This window comes from Lagopus leucura, unplaced genomic scaffold (assembly GCF_019238085.1).
Source record: "Lagopus leucura isolate 7727_CA_CO unplaced genomic scaffold, USGS_WTPT01 Super-Scaffold_100044, whole genome shotgun sequence".
NCBI classification, from domain to species: Eukaryota; Metazoa; Chordata; class Aves; order Galliformes; family Phasianidae; genus Lagopus; species Lagopus leucura.
This window is the reverse complement of record NW_024962291.1, coordinates 3,822,098-3,839,337: the sequence shown is the minus strand read 5'-3', so window position 1 is coordinate 3,839,337 and position 17,240 is coordinate 3,822,098. Positions and strand designations below refer to the sequence as shown.

At 43.5% G+C, this 17,240-nt stretch overlaps 1 protein-coding gene across 5 annotated transcripts in view; it reads left to right on the top strand.

Annotated features, from left to right (window-relative positions):
- The window catches only part of OSBPL5 (oxysterol binding protein like 5), a 130,449-nt gene that overhangs the window by 40,263 nt on the left and 72,946 nt on the right, over positions 1–17,240 (top strand). The window contains exon 1 of one of the 5 annotated variants that reach the window (XM_042884585.1): positions 14,164–14,313. The exons of the other annotated variants lie outside the window; for them this stretch is intronic. The gene's annotated coding sequence lies outside the window, so the exon portion shown is untranslated. Of the gene's footprint in view, positions 1–14,163; positions 14,314–17,240 lie in introns of those variants that run through there. 5 annotated transcript variants of the gene reach the window in all.

Below are 17,240 nucleotides of genomic sequence, written 5' to 3'. Positions count from 1 at the left end.
TGGGGGATTGAATTGAGCCTAATTCCTCTAAAATGAGAAATTTAGTGGGAGATGTAATAGCTGGACAAATTGAAAATTATTTGCCATATCTGTCTGTAAGCTTCTATAAGATGCTTAAAACTTCAGCTGCTGTCAGTGGAAGGCAGATGTGTGAAGTGGCCATTTTGTTGAGCTGCTCCAAATGAGGTGAGCTGAGGGTCAGGCTCATTAATGCTGGTAGTCACAGGTACTGGAGATGCATAATGCGTACTCTGTTACCTTGAAAACAAACAGAAGCCACAGGACAAAATCTCTTTGAACGATATTAGTGTCTTTCCACACGTCCTCTTTTGCACATGTATATGTGTCAACATCTTAATATGAGAGAAAAGCACAGAGATGAAAGATATTTCAGTTAACTGCTTTGCAAGTCTCCACCCACCAGAGCTGTGCGTTAGAGGGGACAGGAGGAAAGAGTTGGGAGCATTATTTTGCTCCAAAGGGAGCAATGCCAAGTTGATTGTTAGATGCAAACAATTTCAGAATGGTGAAAATTGTCAAATAACAATTTAATATATCTGGAAAGACTGCTAGTTTGTCTTCTCGCTGTGTGCACTGGGAATGGTATCAGTGAGATTGCTGATGTACTCTTGCAAGTTCACCTTTCCAGTGTAGCAAAGCTGATGGGCTTACAATATTGAAGTTCTGCAGAAGATGATGAATGTACACATAGAAAGTATTGATCCTAGAATAATGCCAGTTCATTGCTGCTAGCGAGTGGGCAGTTGGTCCTGATGCAGAGGACCAAAAGCAAGTTGTCTTGAGTTCAGCATGAGTCATGCAAAACAAATATTCTGCTATTCTGAGTGAATGACTCTTTACTTTTGCACTTTATCCAAACTGAATCAAGAAGCCACATCAATTGGAAAGACAATGTTTGCAGCCATGAAGCAAGCTGGGCACCAAAAGGCGTCTGTTTAATCATGTTCATGTGTTGCTAATGGGAAAATACAGAAAGAAAGTTGTTTGCAGTAGCAGCTCTCTTTAAGACTTAGGCCATGTTTTCTTTTTCCTAAATGTTACGTATGACTGCACAGTAATTGGTGTCATAATTTTACTATTGTCTGTCCTGCAAAGAAAGTGAAGTCTGTGCCTGAGAGATGTGATCAGATCTCTTGCCGTGGGCCTGGAGCTGATATAACACAGGCAGCAGCAGAACGCTAACAGCACAGAAAACAGAAAATACAACCAGGAGGCTTGGAGGGCTGTCCTATAGGGTGGGGGGAATGAGTTACATCTTGTATCCAAATGCATGTAGGAGTCATGTCAGACTGCTGAAGGTAACTGGGTCATAAAGTCCATTAATCATCCAGAGAGCTACAGCCAAAGGCTAGCCTTATAATGGTGGCTTTGTGATGGAAAGTGCAGAGTTTCACACAGAATCACAGAATCACAGAATCACCCGGGTTGGAAGGGACCCCAAGGATCATGTAGTTCCAACCCCCCTGCCTAGCAGGGCCACCAAACATACACATTCAGATCAGGTTGCCCAGGACCCCGTCCAACCTGGCCTTAAACACGTCCAAGGACGGGGCATCCACAACCTCCCTGGGCAGCCTGTTCCAGGGCCTAACCACTCTCCTAGTAAAGAACTTCCCCCTAACATCCAACCTAAATCTTCCCTCCTTCAACTTAAAACCATTTCCCCTAGTCCTGCTGTTATCAGCCCTTCTGAACAGTTTACTCCCCTCCTGGGTGTAGGTTCCCTTCAGGTATTGATAGGCTGCAATGAGGTCGCCCCGCAGCCTTCTCTTCTCCAGGCTGAACAAGCCCAACTCCCTCAGCCTGTCCTCATAGGGGAGGTGCTCCAGCCCCCTGATCATCTTAGTTGCCCTCCTCTGGACCCTTTCCAAAATCTCAATGTCTTTCTTGTACTGAGGGCTCCACACCTGGACACAGTATTCCAGATGGGGCCTCACAAGAGCCGAGTAGAGAGGGACAATCACCTCCCTGTCCCTGCTGGCCACCCCTCTCCTGATGGAGCCCAGGATCCCATTTGCCTTTCGAGCTGCCAGAGCGCACTGCTGGCTCATATTCAGTCTCTCGTCCATCAGGACCCCCAGGTCCTTCTCTGCCGAGCTGCTCTCAAGGACCGCTCCTCCCAGCCTGTACAGGTGCCCGGGGTTCTTCCGGCCCAAATGCAAAACCTTGCACTTTGCCGTGTTGAACCTCATCAGGTTCACCCGAGCCCAGCCCTCCAGCCTGTCGAGGTCCCTCTGAATGGCATCCCTTCCTTCCACCGTATCAACCGCACCACTCAGCTTGGTGTTGTCAGCAAACTTGCTGAGGGTGCACTCAATTCCCTCATCGATGTCATTAATAAAGATGTTAAAGAGCACCGGTCCCAAGACAGACCCTTGGGGGACACCACTTGTTACCGGCCTCCACCTGGACATAGAGCCATTGACCACCACCCTCTGTCTGCGGCCTTTCAACCAATTGCTTATCCATCGGGTCGTCCACCCATCAAATCCACTTCCCTCCAATTTGGAGATGAGGATGTGGTGGGGGACCGTGTCAAAGGCCTTGCTCAGGTCCAGGTAAATGACATCGGTCGCCTTCCCTTCGTCCACCAATGCCGTCACTCCATCATAGAAGGCCACAAGATTAGTTAGGCATGACCTTCCTTTGGTGAAGCCGTGCTGGCTGTCTCGGATCACATGCTCATTCTTTATGTGACCGAGCATGTTGTCCAGGAGGATCTGTTCCATGATCTTCCCAGGCACGGAGGTGAGACTCACCGGCCTGTAGTTCCCCGGGTCCTCCCTGCTCCCCTTCTTGTATATGGGAGTGACATGACCCTTCCTCCAGTCGTTCGGGACCTCACTTGACAGCCACGACTTCTCAAATATGATGGAGAGCGGCTCGGCAACCACCTCAGCCAGCTCCTTCAGGACCCTGGGATGCACGCCATCCGGCCCCATAGACTTGTATTCATTCAGTCTAAGGAGGCACTCTCGGACTTGCTCTGCCCTTACAGTGGGGAGGGATTTACCTCCTTGGTCCCCACATAGAGGTTTGGGGATGCAGGGTTCAGGGACGTGAAAAAGACTAGAATCCTGGCCACCAGTGAAGACCGAGGTGAAGAACTCATTCAGCACCTCAGCTTTCTCTTCATCTGTTGAAGCCAGTTCTCCTTTTAAATTTACCAAAGTAGGTATGCCCGTTTTGGCCTGTCTCTTCTGGGCAATGTACCTGTAGAAGGTTTTCTTATTGTTTTTCACGTCCCTTGCCAATTTCAGTTCTGCCTGCGCCTTGGCTTCCCTGATCCCACGTCTGCAAGTCTGGACGGCGTTCCTGTACTCTTCCCAGGTGACACAGCCTTGTTTCCAGAGCTTGTACACCCCTTTCTTCGCCCTCAGTTCTCTCAGCAGGTCCTTGCTGAGCCAAGCCGGTTTCCTACCTCGCCTGCCCACTTTCTTATTCAGAGGAATGGAGACCTCTTGTGCTTCCAGGAGGGCATCTTTGAAGAGCCGCCAGCTCTCCTCAACATCCTTGTCTTTGAGGGCAGCGCGCCAGGGGATCTTGGCCAGCAATCCATTGCTGCTTTCCCTTTTGTTTCTATCAGTTCAGACGTCTTCCCAGCTCCGTGGCAGCAAAACCATTCCTAGTCACTGAGTTCCATTAGGACTGTTAATATATTGGTGCTTTTTTAGCAAATAAAATTGTTTGCACTGATCCTTGAAGAGGCTTTCTTGGAGATCTGAAACACAAGGCCATCTAAACTTTTTCCTTGGATGTTTCTCCTTTAGGCCTTTCTCCAGAGGGGATCTCATTTACCAGGAATCTCATTTATCTCACAGACTGTCTATGTGGTACCTGAAGAAATAGATTTATGCAGTCAGGTGTACTTGCATTCTGTGTTGAGCTTCTTGGTTAGGTTTTCCAACATGCCATTACTCCAGAAAACTGCTTTCAAAGACAAAGAAGTCTACGGAGACTTTTCTTGGCTGGTCCTGCCCATGCTGGCATTGGTGGGCATTGGTTGGATGTGTACATCACCAGTATCCTGACCCTACTCTCAGCTCTGCTTGCTTTCTCTTGGAGTTGTAGAGTTGCTCTTGAGAAGATTAGGTTCACTACTTGTAGAACTATTCTCTCTTCGTTTTAAGGGTTCAGTTCTTTCTGCTTTGAAGCAATCATAATTGCTTGCAGGGAGGAAAATATCACAAAGGAGTGAATTAGCATTCTTTTAGCTGATGTTTCCTCCCAGCATCTTCCACTGGTGCCAGGAACCTTCTTGTTTTCAAGGTACAGTCTGAGATTGGAGCCTGAACTTCTTGTTACTGCTGTGAGAGAACCATCATGTATTAAACAGTAGCACCTCTTGGGGTGATTTTTCACGGCTGACAGCATGCAGATACTGTTTGTTTAGGTTACTCATTGTATGTGAGGGAAGGCTGTGAGAATGTCAGCTTATTTTCTGAAATACCAGCCTTCCCTTTGAGAGCTCTCACATTGCAGTATATTCAGGTCTGTTGATGCATTTGGGGAATTGTTAGTTAGGGTTATTTTCTGAGTAAATAATCCATTATTTATTGAAAATGTCTGCTTCACATAATTTCTGCCCTTTTTTTGTCTCATTCCGATTAAAAATAGCTTACATTATCTGTGTGAAAGGTAGGTTGTTTAATCCACAGAGAACAGCTCTGTGCTTCAGTAGACAGTTATGGTTTCTTCTGCAACAAGAGAAGATCCCTTCATGAAGAAGTGATGGGTTCTGATTTGCTTGTCTTAAAAATAGCATAGCTAGCATAGTGTGGTTTTGTTGTTACAGCTTCCTCTATGTGTCTTCAATCTGACAAGATGCCTGTTTATGGAATGGAGAGCTCAAATATCTGGCTGTTATCAAAATGCCAGTGCTATAATTGGGAGCATATGCTGAAAGAGTTGAAAATGTAAGAAGACCTCTTATATGATTAAGTCCATTTCCTTATGAAGGTGAGACACACTCCAATATAAAAATGTTTCCTGTATTAAAAGCTGCCTTCAACTTTTCACGTGCTTGCTCACATGGTTATTTCTTGAACAAAGGGGAAAAAAAAGCGTGATAATATTTGATAGTTTTTGAGATTCTGAAATGACAAAATGACATTTTCCCCCATTTTTGTGTTTAGCAATTTGAATAATGCAGAAAACTAGTCTGCAAAAGTTTACATGGCCTTCAGCAAAGACTGGCACCTGGAACTGGAGCAAGTTTTTCTGGAGAAGGGAGTTTTAAATTAGTGGTACATCTTCAGCCAGTTCTGCAGCTACATTCCTGCTCTCTACCCACTGGTAAAGCTGTTCCAGGTGGCAGAGGGTTGAATGCTGCTTGACTGGAAGAGGAGCATGCAAGTGGCTGAGTCCAAACATAGTTGTGCTTATTTCAGCCCTCACACGTTCAGATGCCCTCGGTTATGCTGCCCTGTAAGTGAGAACAGGCAAATAGATGTCCTCACTGGCTTGTGGTTTGTAATCAGATGTGTGTGGGAAGCTTAGTGACAGGCCTCACTCAAATGTGCAAATGTAGTGCAAAAGAAACTTCACTGGTGTAAATAGGTCTGCTAGGCAGGAAAGCAGTGGAGGTTTTCATTTTGTAACTTGAGGGAAATTTGGTTTGAAGGACAATTTGAGGGGGCTCTCCTTTGTCTTGGAAGTGGTCTGAATAGAATTCTTCTCTGTCACTTAGTATCAATCCTGCAGGAGCTAAGTGAAAAAAGAAAATAATGCCTGCAGAGACCTACATGCATAAATAATGTGTTGGATTCGCATGTAGATATAGATGTGAACGGAACTCAGAGGAATGATGACAGAAATTACATTATTCAGTGAAAAAACAGGAATTAAGAAAATATTTGGAGGTTAGTCTCAGTTTAATGAAATGTCTTTTCTTGGAATGCCATGTCTTTGCAAGAAACCTCCTAAGGTGCAAATTGTCATGCAGCATTTTATACAGGCAGGCAGGATGGCTGATGCTGTAGCTAAGTACTGGCTTTCTATAATGGTCCTGTCCTTCATATCTTCCTCTGCTTACTTGAATTAGTATATTGTGGTTCATTGCACCATGACAAAATCCACGTGGTTTTTTTTACACCTTCTTATCTATCCCCAAAGTTGCTGCTACTCCATTTAAGGCTTTATTTGTTTCCCATCCAGCAAGTAACTGCAGATTGAGAACTTCTTCCTCAGTGGTCCCTTTGAGAAATGCTGATGTGATTCATGCCTCTTCCCCTGCGCCAGCTGTGCAAAGCTGCCTGCTTGTGCTGAATGAACCTCCAGGCGGTGTGCCTGTGAGAGCCCATTCTGTATGTTGTGATGGAAAGCAATGGGAAGATAAAATTAGAGTGGGATTTAATGCAATGTATCAGACATCTCTGGAACTGAGTTTACAGCTGCAGGTTGGAGTGCATTATTCCTTCAGATTGATTAATTTATTCATTTTTATGAACTTTGTAACCATGAAGAGACACATGGCAGCGCTCTGGACTGCAGTACTCAATTTATTTGCAAGCAAATTACAGTGCTCAAAACAATGACAAATGTTTTTCTGCTGCCACATCTTTCCAGTGTACCCCATCTGGAGGCATCACAGGAGTGGTGAAAGGGCTGATTGAAGTAATGGGAACTGGGTTGTGCTCCACTGAGATCATCAGGTGATTTTCCATTGAGCTGAGGATGAATAGCATTGGGTTGTAGACCATGGTCTTGAAGACTTGATTCCAGAAGCATCTTCTCAGTATCTTACTCCATCTGATCTCAGTAAGCCTTTGGGGCCTCACCTTAACATGCTGAGTTAGCAGAGGGAGATATGTCTTTTCCCACCTGCAAGTGTGTTTGAGCTGTTTGTGGCTTGTTTTGGATCTGCTGCCATGAGAGCTAGGTTCGTCTGCCATCATTTTTCACTTCCTTCACTCAATGCCTTGTGAAGCAGCTGCTAGCAGTGAAGTCCTGAGCCTCTTCAGTGGTGGGATAGAAAGCTGGAATGTAAGCTCATGGCTTGGCCAAATTTCACTACTCTTTCTGCAGAAGCAGTGATGGGCTGTACTTCAAGTCCTCGCTCCCAAGTGGGTGGTCAGCAAAAGGCTTCAGTTCTGTAGCTTTCAAAGGGAAGGTCTGTTGCTGGCATGTAAAAAATACCCTCTCTCTACTTATTTATGGAAATCACTGATAATCTCTGGTTGAAATATCCTTTAAAAAATCCCTTTGGTGACTGAGATGGTGGATTTTAGCACAAATAATTGAAATTCAGTTGAGTAGTTGTCCTCTACTGGAAAGTACCTCGTATAAACCCATTTATAAACTCTGGTGATGTTGGAGATGTTTGTCTCTGCTGCCTGTGGCACTCTTGTTCTCAGTGAAAATAAGTAAGTCTGATTAAGCATTAGAATAAAATAGGTAACAGTAGAGATGGATCGCTGGAACAGGCTGCAGGGGAATACCTGAGCTGTTCTTCTCATTGGAGGTCTTTCTTTAAGAGCAAGCTGGAGAAATATCTGTCAGGCATGACCTGGAAATATTCAGTGTTGCTTTAGGCAGAGGCAAGGGATTTAAAATAAATAAATAAATAAAAATTAAAAAAAATAAAAGAAAGCTTTTAGAGATCTTTTCCATTCTGGGATGGTAGGGTAAGAACATACATCATATAATAACATTTTCATACACCTTTCTTCTGTTTCTTCCACTTCTACATAAGGAATGTTGTTTTAATCTGCTTTCTTTTGCAGCCTGTATTAAACAGGGGCCATAACTATGGTTAATTGGTCCTTCCTGCCAGGTGTGGTAGATAAAACACAATGAGTGCTTGAAACTTCAGAAAGCCTGACAAATAGGTTGTGTTCTGCTGAATGTCCTTGCAGTTTTGTGCAGGTATTGGCAGTTGTTGTGGAACAGAGCAGAGACTGCCCTATTTGAAGGAAGCATCTGGGTGGAACAGACATCAGCTGCTGTTTGTTGCCATGTGCCAACCAAATTTAACCTTTCCTTACTTAGGAGCGATAGCTGGTTACCAAAAGTTTGATAATGTAAATAAGCAGCAACAAGTATCCTCCTGGAAGGGAGGAAAATTACTGCCAGAATATTTACTGGACATACAATTTTTCAGATTTTGTTATAGTGGGAAGAAGGCACATAGCAACCATAGAGCAACCATAAGGCTGCTTTTAACTACTCAGGTTGAATTTGGCCATTACCAAAATTAGACTCCTGTATTCTGGTGTTTAATTGGGTTTATTCTCAATCTACGTGTGCTGCAGTTGCTGCCCTAGTTTCTCCTAGCAGGTGACCATGTGGAAAATCTGAGTATATATTTTTTTGCTGGTAGTGTGTTCTCTCTGCAGGCAGAAGCAGTAGCCTTTTTGCTCATTAGTTCCCCTTCTATTCAGAGCTTTGCACAGCAAAGCTGGAGAAGAATGGTAAGGCAGGATTTGAACTGCTGCTTGTTTTCCATCAGTTGTCTTGATGCTGTTCCCCAAGGCCTGAGATGCCTTCTCTGTCTCTCTTATTCCATCTATTGATGGTTTCCTCTTTTGTTCCCATGTAACTGTTTTCTTTTTCCAGTCTGAGATTTATATTTTTATTTGTGAGTGGATCAGTGTGAGAGCCGGGACCTGGGCTGCCAAGGAGTAGGGTGAGAGTAAATAGAGGGCCTTTGGTGCAATGCTTTCTATTGTTGTATACCACACAGTTTCAGGTAGGGGGAAGAAAGCTGGGAAATTGGGAGCTTTGCTGCTGCCATACCTTATCTTGCCACCACAATTGGAAAAACCATCACAAGGAACAGCCACCACTTAGGTGGTGAACAATCTTGGAAGAGAATACATTCTTCCAAACTAAAAGTATCTGCTCAGAGCTGTCAAGCTTGGAATAACTCCTCTGGTAAGCAGGTTTGACAGTCAAGACTTCTGATGAGATCAGAAACTGTATTTCTGCCTACAGTGCCCAATAAGAAGAGTGAAAATCTGCAGCCTACAAGTTTGTACAGTTAAGCATGGACTAGAAAACAAAAATGCAGAAGGTGAGGGTTTATTTTTGATGTCCACTCTACTGCGATATCCACAAGACATCAGATATGTGTGACTTGAATGTTAGGGTGTTGCATGTGTGATTGTTTGGGCGTTCAGGGTTAACGTGAGTAAGCTGGCTCAACCTTTGCAGCTGCAATTGCATTTAAACTGCAAACAAAGCCAACATGCCCAGAACAAAGCAGAAGTGGGATATATTTCTTTTCTTATATATTATAGAGTTAAAGCAAAGTGTTTGGTTTCATTTTTGTGTTCATGTTACTTCTGGAAATATCAGCACTACCGTTCTGCTAGGATATTTGGGGAGCATTGCAGGATTTCACTTTGATTCATATCCTTTTTTGCTGCATAGTGCTAGGCTAACAATAAACATATTTAGAATAATGCATGTGAAGAACATTACTTACCTGCAAAATGATTCTGTTAATCAACTCAGTGCCATGTAAAAGCTGTTGTGTGCATTTACATAGAAAGCTCACGCTGATCTCTGACCACTCCAGAGCACCATGCAGAGCAGAGGAATTGGGCTCCTAGGGCAGGAACTGGTTTGTTCGATGTGAAGGCAGCAGGAAGCTTCAGCTCCAACATGGGTTATTGATGTGCCAAAAATATTTGAAACTTGCCAACTCAGTTTCTTTGTGGACAAACACTTGTGGGTAGGTTGTCATGGGTCTAACCTGTGTGTATGTCATTTATAGCATGTAAAGTACAAAACACAAGAACTGCTTTCCCTGCTTACTTAAAGACACAGAATCTGTACTGTGTACAAGATAAAAATCCACTTTTCCCTTTTCCAGTATAACAGCATTTCTAAAGATAAGGCAAACCTAAAGCATGAGTCAGTTCCTTACATACTGCTAATCTAATTTCTGCAATTATAGAAGGCCATTTCTCTGTGACAACCATAAAGAAATGGATTTATTTTTTTCCCCTGTTCTCACTGTGAGTAGTACCTTACTCATCATGACCACCCATTCACATCAGTCAGGCTAATTGTGGAGCATGGCATTCACTGAGTGGGAGAGAGGGTCAGAGATCAGTCTGTAATAAACAAGATTACTGCTGCACTAGAACGTTTCCAGCAGGATCACCCTATTTATTTGGGACATACTGTAAAAGAGTTTCCTTGCTGTAAATGAATCATGATTTTAACAGAGCAGTGCCTGGTTGTGGTGGCTTTAGAGCTATCTCTCTGCTGTCAGCTCGGTTACTTGTGCTCGTGTTTTCCTGGAGAAGAAACCTGGGGGGATTCTTTGGATTGCTGTAGGTCCAGCTTTCAACAGGGTAGGATCCTGAGCCCTGACACTTTGCAGAGGTACTGGGCTATTCATCCTGATGTGTTTTTCTGCTATTCCTGAAATGCTGTACCTGCCTTGGGTTTGATGAAGGATTAAATAAGTGGCAGGACGCCAGTTTTGCTCTGTTACCTGATGTGCTGTTTTCTCCGGAAGAAGCTCCATTTATAATTATGTCTTTATTTGCTTTGATAAGAATGCCTGGTTTTGTTAGCTGAGGGGTCTGATCAAGGAAAGCTGCTGTGAGATTTTATTCTGCTTTGGGCACAGGCAGTGCCCAAATCACATCACATTTGGTGTGATGCCAGGACAACAGGTTTTTCTGAAGTCAGAGTTGTGTTTTGTGGGAATGTTGAATAAGGACTGTGAGGTGAGCTGAGGGAAGAGCAGAGAAGCCTTCTTCTCATTAGGAAAATCCTAGCAGTGATTTCATACAAGACCAGTGGTCTTAAATGTAGCTGTAGCTTGCTTGTGACTGAGGATCAAAGAGGATCCTTGCCAGTAGAGCGGCTGGCGGGTCACCATACCATGCTCACATACATAGACCAGGATATTGCCAGTTTCTGCTGGCTGAGCTAGCAGGAGCTTAGCTATGAGCTTAGCTATGCTTCTCCTTAAGGAGAATGAGCTCATAGTATTTCATAGTTCTGATAGGTTTAACTTTTGTAACGTATGAACTATGAAATGAATGCAAACATGTCTCATTTATATCTCTGTGGTGCAATAGAGACCAGTCAAACTTTGGAATCGAATCCTCCATTATGCTGAATAGCTTCAGTGAAGGGCTCTTCTCAAAAGGCACAGGAAACTGTACATTTGCTTCTATTTCATTTCCTTTGCAGGTTCCATTTTGGGAATGCCTGGCTGTAGGGAAGTCAGGGGCTGCCTGCAGTACCTTTGTGTCTCAGGGCTGCTTGCCCATTTAGAGAGGATTTTGATAAGGGGAATTTCATATTTTAGTTTCCTGGAGAAACTTACAAGTTGACTTCGAAATATTGTAAAGGATAATATTTCAGAGTCAAGATAGATTTTTCAAGTTTAATTCTACGACTTTAAGGTTTCTTTTTACATTTGTTTATAAGCTAAATTTTACTATTACCTTACTGATTAAACAGCAGTGATCTTGTCTTGTTTATAAGCAGAAACATATGATAAGGAAGAATCCAGAAGCATTAATTTGAATTTTCTGGTTCTTTATATATGTAGCACTCAACTTTGTCAGTTGACCTTCTCCTTCTGTTTATATGGAATGCATAGATCTTGCTGCCTTTCTGCAAGAACAAGAACTCTGTCGAATCTGTATGAGTTTGTACACATCAGTATTTCTAGACTACATATATATGTGTTGCATGTGAAGTTGTGGAGAGCTCGTGTTTAACTATATTGGATCCTTCTGTACTGAACAATTGAAGTACAGTAAGTGTTATTGCGTAGTCACAGAAAAAACAAAAAATAGTTTCTGTTTACTTTTAGTCCATATTCATTCATGCTGTGACATCTCTGTGCTGTGAGCGTTGGCTGTTGGCCAGAGCTCTTGAGAAGGAGACAAAGCCCTGAGGAATGTGATGGTGCGAGTCTGGCTGGTGCTGCCCGTGGATCTGCATGGAGTGGTGCAGGCAGCACCAAGTGCTCACTAGTTGTTAAGTTTGGTTTTCCTTTGGTGTGTTGCCCTGATGCTGTGTTCCAGCATCTCTAGTTCTTTTGTTCTCTTGTCCTTGTGTGCTCTAGTCCTTTCATTGTGTGCAGGTTGCCTTCCTGGACCACTTTTAGTTATCCCAGGCCCATTTAGCACTCCTGCAAACCCTGGCCCAGGGTTCGCCACCTGTGAGTTCAAGATCTGAAGGCTGACTTCAGGCGATTAAACTCATACTTGTCTTGATTTATTTCTTGATTGCCTTCCCTGGATAAGTACTTCCATTCTCTCCTATTGCCAGGTCCTAAACCAAATAATGGCAGTCCATTAAAACATTCAGCTCCTAGAAACAGTGAAATGCCTCATCAGGACCATGTATAAGAGTTGTGGAGATGTTGTCTTCTGCTTGCTGCAGTCACCTGCTGAGTGATGCAGGGAGCTGCAGAGAAAGGGCACTTATGTTATCTTTCCTTCATAGCTGTTCTCCAGCTCTAGGATTATAGCACACACTGTTTTTTTTCCATCCAGTGATGTATTCACTCTGCTTTATACAGGAGGAAATATTCCAGAAGCCAGCCTGGCTCAGACTGAACAGTTGGTCCTGGTTCCCTGTCCTCTTCAGCCCACCCGCCTTTCTCGTCTGTGCTGTCACTGGGCCACTGCTGGGACAAGTCTGGGGACTCAGCCTTGGGGAATCTCTGAGTCACCAGTTGCCCAGCTGTCAAATTGGATTTTCTTGGCAGAAAAGACAACAGCAGGCGTGGTTTCAGAGAAAAATACTTTGACAAATGTGTTACTTTGCCTTTTTTGAAATGGCATGTTCTGTTAGGAATACTTCTTCCCAACGCTCTTGCTGACTGCTTCTGTTTTAGAGGAAAGCCCTTTGATGTGGATAGCGGACTTGAGGTTTGAGGTCCTTCCTTTGGGTGTCCTCTCTTTCAAGGCAAAGTGAGAAATAAAGGCTATTTTCATCATATCATAGAACCATGGAATGGCTTGGTTTGGAGGGGACCTTAAGGTTTACATAATTCCAACCCCTGAGGAGCTTTGCCACCCACTGAAGTTTCAGTTTCCTAGATCAAAAGGTTTGAGCCCTATTTGTCTTCATTCTTAGCTGCTACTTGCTGTACTCCTAGAGCCTCCGGTTGGAGTGCAGGCACTGGCATTTCCAGCCTCTGCCTGCCCCCATGCTGTGCAGCTGCGCTGGTGAAGCAGGGAGCCCTGTTTAAAACCAGAAGCCAATGAAACAAGTGATATCAGACAATCTGTAGCATCAAACACTGCGTCAGCTCTTCAAAGGCAGCCTAGGGCCTCTCTGTTGTTCTCTTGAACAGATCCTGCACTCTACTAAACAAGAAAAGACAGGGGTGTAAATGGCTCCATCTGTACCAAAGTTGGTTCATCAGCTGTGGATCTGGCCCCAGATGTCTCGTGTGTTCTTTACCAGCATAGATAATTGTATTTAAAGAGACCTTATTAAGATTTTGACTCCCTCTGTGTTGTTTCTCACTGCATCTGGCTCCATTGCAATAACTTCTTTTTCTTTCAGGGAGCTATTTTTCTAAATCTGAAAATTAATGTTTTCAGCAAAGGAGTCTGTGAAAAGGAACAGAACAGCCTTCTTCCAGCTCAGGTTTCTTACAGCTCGATTCAAAAAGTGGCTTACACATCCGTTGCCTTGTGTGCATCCTCATGCTTCTGGCTTTGTTTTAAGCTACCATGCGTGATGTTTGTCTGCACAAAGCTGTTATGATAACAAGAGTGTTGAAAGAAATAAGGCTGTTTGCTTTGTGTGGGTGTTCCATCCCTTCCGTTCTTTTCTAATGGAAACACCATACCTGCATGTAGCTCAAGTCACTAAAGTCATCTTTAAGTAATTAGGCATAGTAGACAGATCTAAGTACGTGCCCCCTCTGTTCATCTAGCTGGCACTGGCTATGCTGAAAAAACTGACCCAAGAACAAATTGCTGTCAAAGGCTGAAGTATGTAAACAAGTATCAGCATCACGTTATAGGGCATTGCATTAACTTCAGTCTACCGTGTTCTCTGACACAACGACACGAGTTTTTGAGCATTGAAAGCTGTTTCTGAAGATAAGAATGACTTTTTCTGAAAGTTGCAACATCTGAATAAATCTCACTAAGAAAAGCTGCTTTGTACTGTTTCATCCTCTCTGATCCTGTTTCTTAACAGAAGTCATCTGGTGACTGTGACTGTCAAGCAGCACATGGAACAAAGCGTGTTGGCACTGAGCAGTAGGCATGGGGCTGAGAATGGACCAAAGCTGTGAATGCAGTTGCAACTTTGGCAAAGCAGTGGATTTATAACACAACCCTTCTAGAGGTGAGAAAATACTGTGCTTCATGGAAGCACATCAATAGGGATGAAAAGGCCACATTGTGATTTAATAAGCAATGCTTTCTGCTCCCTCTTTATAGCAGAAGTCAGCTGGAATTCAGGTCTTGAAATGAGCAAATTTCATCTCTCTTTGCTGGCTTTTTTCTCATATTATGCATGAAACTTATGGGTGAATATTTTCCTACCTGTTTTAGTAACTAAAGCTACAACAAACAGTTCAAAACTGCACATAGTAGCAATATCTCAGTGTGTTTCGAAATTGCATCTTGGTTCACAGTGTTGTGGTGGCTTTCATTTTGCAAAGCCAAGCTCGCTCCTATTCTCCTCTGCAGGTTTGTAGTCTGCCTTCAAGGAAAGACATCTTGCAGGTTTTGTATATTGAAATAAATTAAGGAAAAATAACAAATTTCCCCAAACAAGGCTCTACAGTTGATGGGTAGCATGGTAGTAATTCAGGCTCATGGGGCAGCAAGTACAAATCCTGTTTCTGCTGCATCGTGTCATTTGGGAATATAGTTACAATAGTGCACCTTTCAACAGCAGTATTTCCTCAGTGTCCTAGCCCTGGAAAACCTCCTCATGCTGGATGCTTGTTAATGGAGAGTCTCGAAACAGCAATCAGATGTGGCAAGATTTCTAACCACACATTAGTGATTTCCTTGCTTCTTCCAGGATCATGGGACCTAATCAGATATTTGGAAAAAGGTTTACATTTTCTCTTATGCTAGTGCCCAAAGGTCCAGGCTTGTCCATACTTCCTAGCAGGCCTATTTGTCATGGTTGTGTTCCCAGAAATAATCACTGAGTACGTGAAAGAAGCTGTTTCCAAGGTTAGCCTGTTAGCCAGAAGCATCCTGAGAAGAGTGATTTGCCCAGATGGTGAACATATTCTCACTGCTCTTCTTTCTGCTGATAGATGCCATTTGAAGCTTCTCTATTATTTTCTGATGGCTCATATTTTCAGATGTTTTCTGACTTACTGTCCTTGCTTGTCTCTGTGACTCCTGGGATCCGGGCATCTTTGAACTGCAAGAATTACTGGCTGTAATTCTTTTTCTTTTCTTTTTTTTTTTTGAAGAGTATCTTCAAGTACATCTGTGAAGCTGTAAAATTATACCACTCACCTTTTCCTTTTCGTGCTACCTGTGCATAATACCTTTCATTATATCTCTTTCAGCCCTGTTACTACAGTACTTCCCCACTTAGGTACAGTGGAATTGCCAGGGAAGGCAGGAAGACTGAGCTCTTCTGAAAGGCAGCTCGGTAGCAAAATGGCACAGCATCACTTGGCACAGAGCAGCAAACATGGTTCAGTACCACCACTAACCCATTTCCTTTGGCCCTATTAATTTATGAAGCAAAAAGGGACACATTTTTGGGTGGGACTGTAGCCTCCTCCTGGGGAGGAAGCTTCTTCCCCAGTTCCAGGTGCCACTGCAGCATGTTGATTTCCTCATTGCTGGTGTAAATCAGGAGTGACTCAGTTGTCACTGGCAGATTGTGCTGATATTGCACACAACTGAGAGAAGTAGGAATAAATCAGAGTTGCACCGCTCATGTGAAATGCCGTTACCACTGAAGGTGTTGGCAGAACTTTGTTTAGTTTCTGTGGCCTCTCTTTGATGCCTGTAGTTGCCTTCATACATTTAAATGTCAATTTAAACAAAAACTGTGGCAGCCACTTAATGCATGGGAGAGGCTCGAGGTGAGTGTGAGGAGTTAATGAGGGAAATGGGAATGTTTTGGTTTGGGAGCTGTCTTGGCAAAGCCACTAGTGCTCCCTGAGGAATTATCATAACAGCAGTAACAGCAAGTATTTTCTGGAAAACTGAAGTCTTCCTTTCTACAGTCTTTTGGTATGGAATGATAGGGAGTTGGCTAAGACCTGGCCCTGCTCACAGCATCTTGGAAGCAAATTCAGAGCACAGATGAATGAAGTGTATTTATTTAAAAACTAGCCTTAGTTTGAAAATAGCATGAGAAGGTAAGTCACAAAGGAAGTCATAAGAACATTTAGAATGTTGATGTAAAATCAGAAGTGTTTTCTTGCACAGAATTCTGGATACAAAATGGTTTAATCTGCTGCTTACTACAACTAAGATCTTGCTTCATCCTTCTGAAATGTGCAGTTGTGGAATTGTGTGCTTCACAGTGAGCCTGGAAGCAGGGAGAAAGCGTGGCTGAGCACAAAACAGAAAGCAATTCTTCCTCCAGTTCCTTTGCTTCTTATTTACTGGAAAAGCAGTGCTGTAAAGCTGGTTACGTTTCTTTTGTGTCAGTACGTGTGTGTTTGCACTCTGCAACCCCTGAAAAATGCACAGCTCAGATCCTTTTTTCCTCAATGATATTTCAAGAGGATTGCAGGTCTAAAAAAAGAATGAAAAAGTGAGTTATTTCTGGCTTGTTTGGTTGCTTTTTTAGAGCTAGAAATACACCATGGAGACTGTATAGTCAGGGCAAGCCTGGTAGTGGAGCAGCACTGCATTGGCCTTGCCAGAGCCACCTAAGGAGTCCCACACTGTGCCATCCATGAGGTGACTCAAGGTGCTGGTGGGGATGAGGGTGGTATGCCCAGCAATGCCACGTCCTGCCATCTGGCTAGGGAGGGGTTAAGGCAGCCCAACCTCTCTGTGAGTCAGAGGGCTTTGAAGGAAAAAGGTGTGCCTCTTTTTTTTCTTTTTTTTTTTTTTCCAGGAAATGAGAAGTCACAAAGGGAGATGCTTTGGGCTTTAGCTGCTTGGGCAATAGGAAAAAGTTGGGTTTTGTGTTTCTTGGGCATTGTCCTTGGCTGAATAAATCACTCCCAGTGGAAAAGCACTTTGAGTTGGGAGCTGACTGAGATGCTCCATGACAGGTTAACGAGCTCCTCCCAATCTGTAATGTCTTTGAAAGCAGCACTGCTATTGGAACAT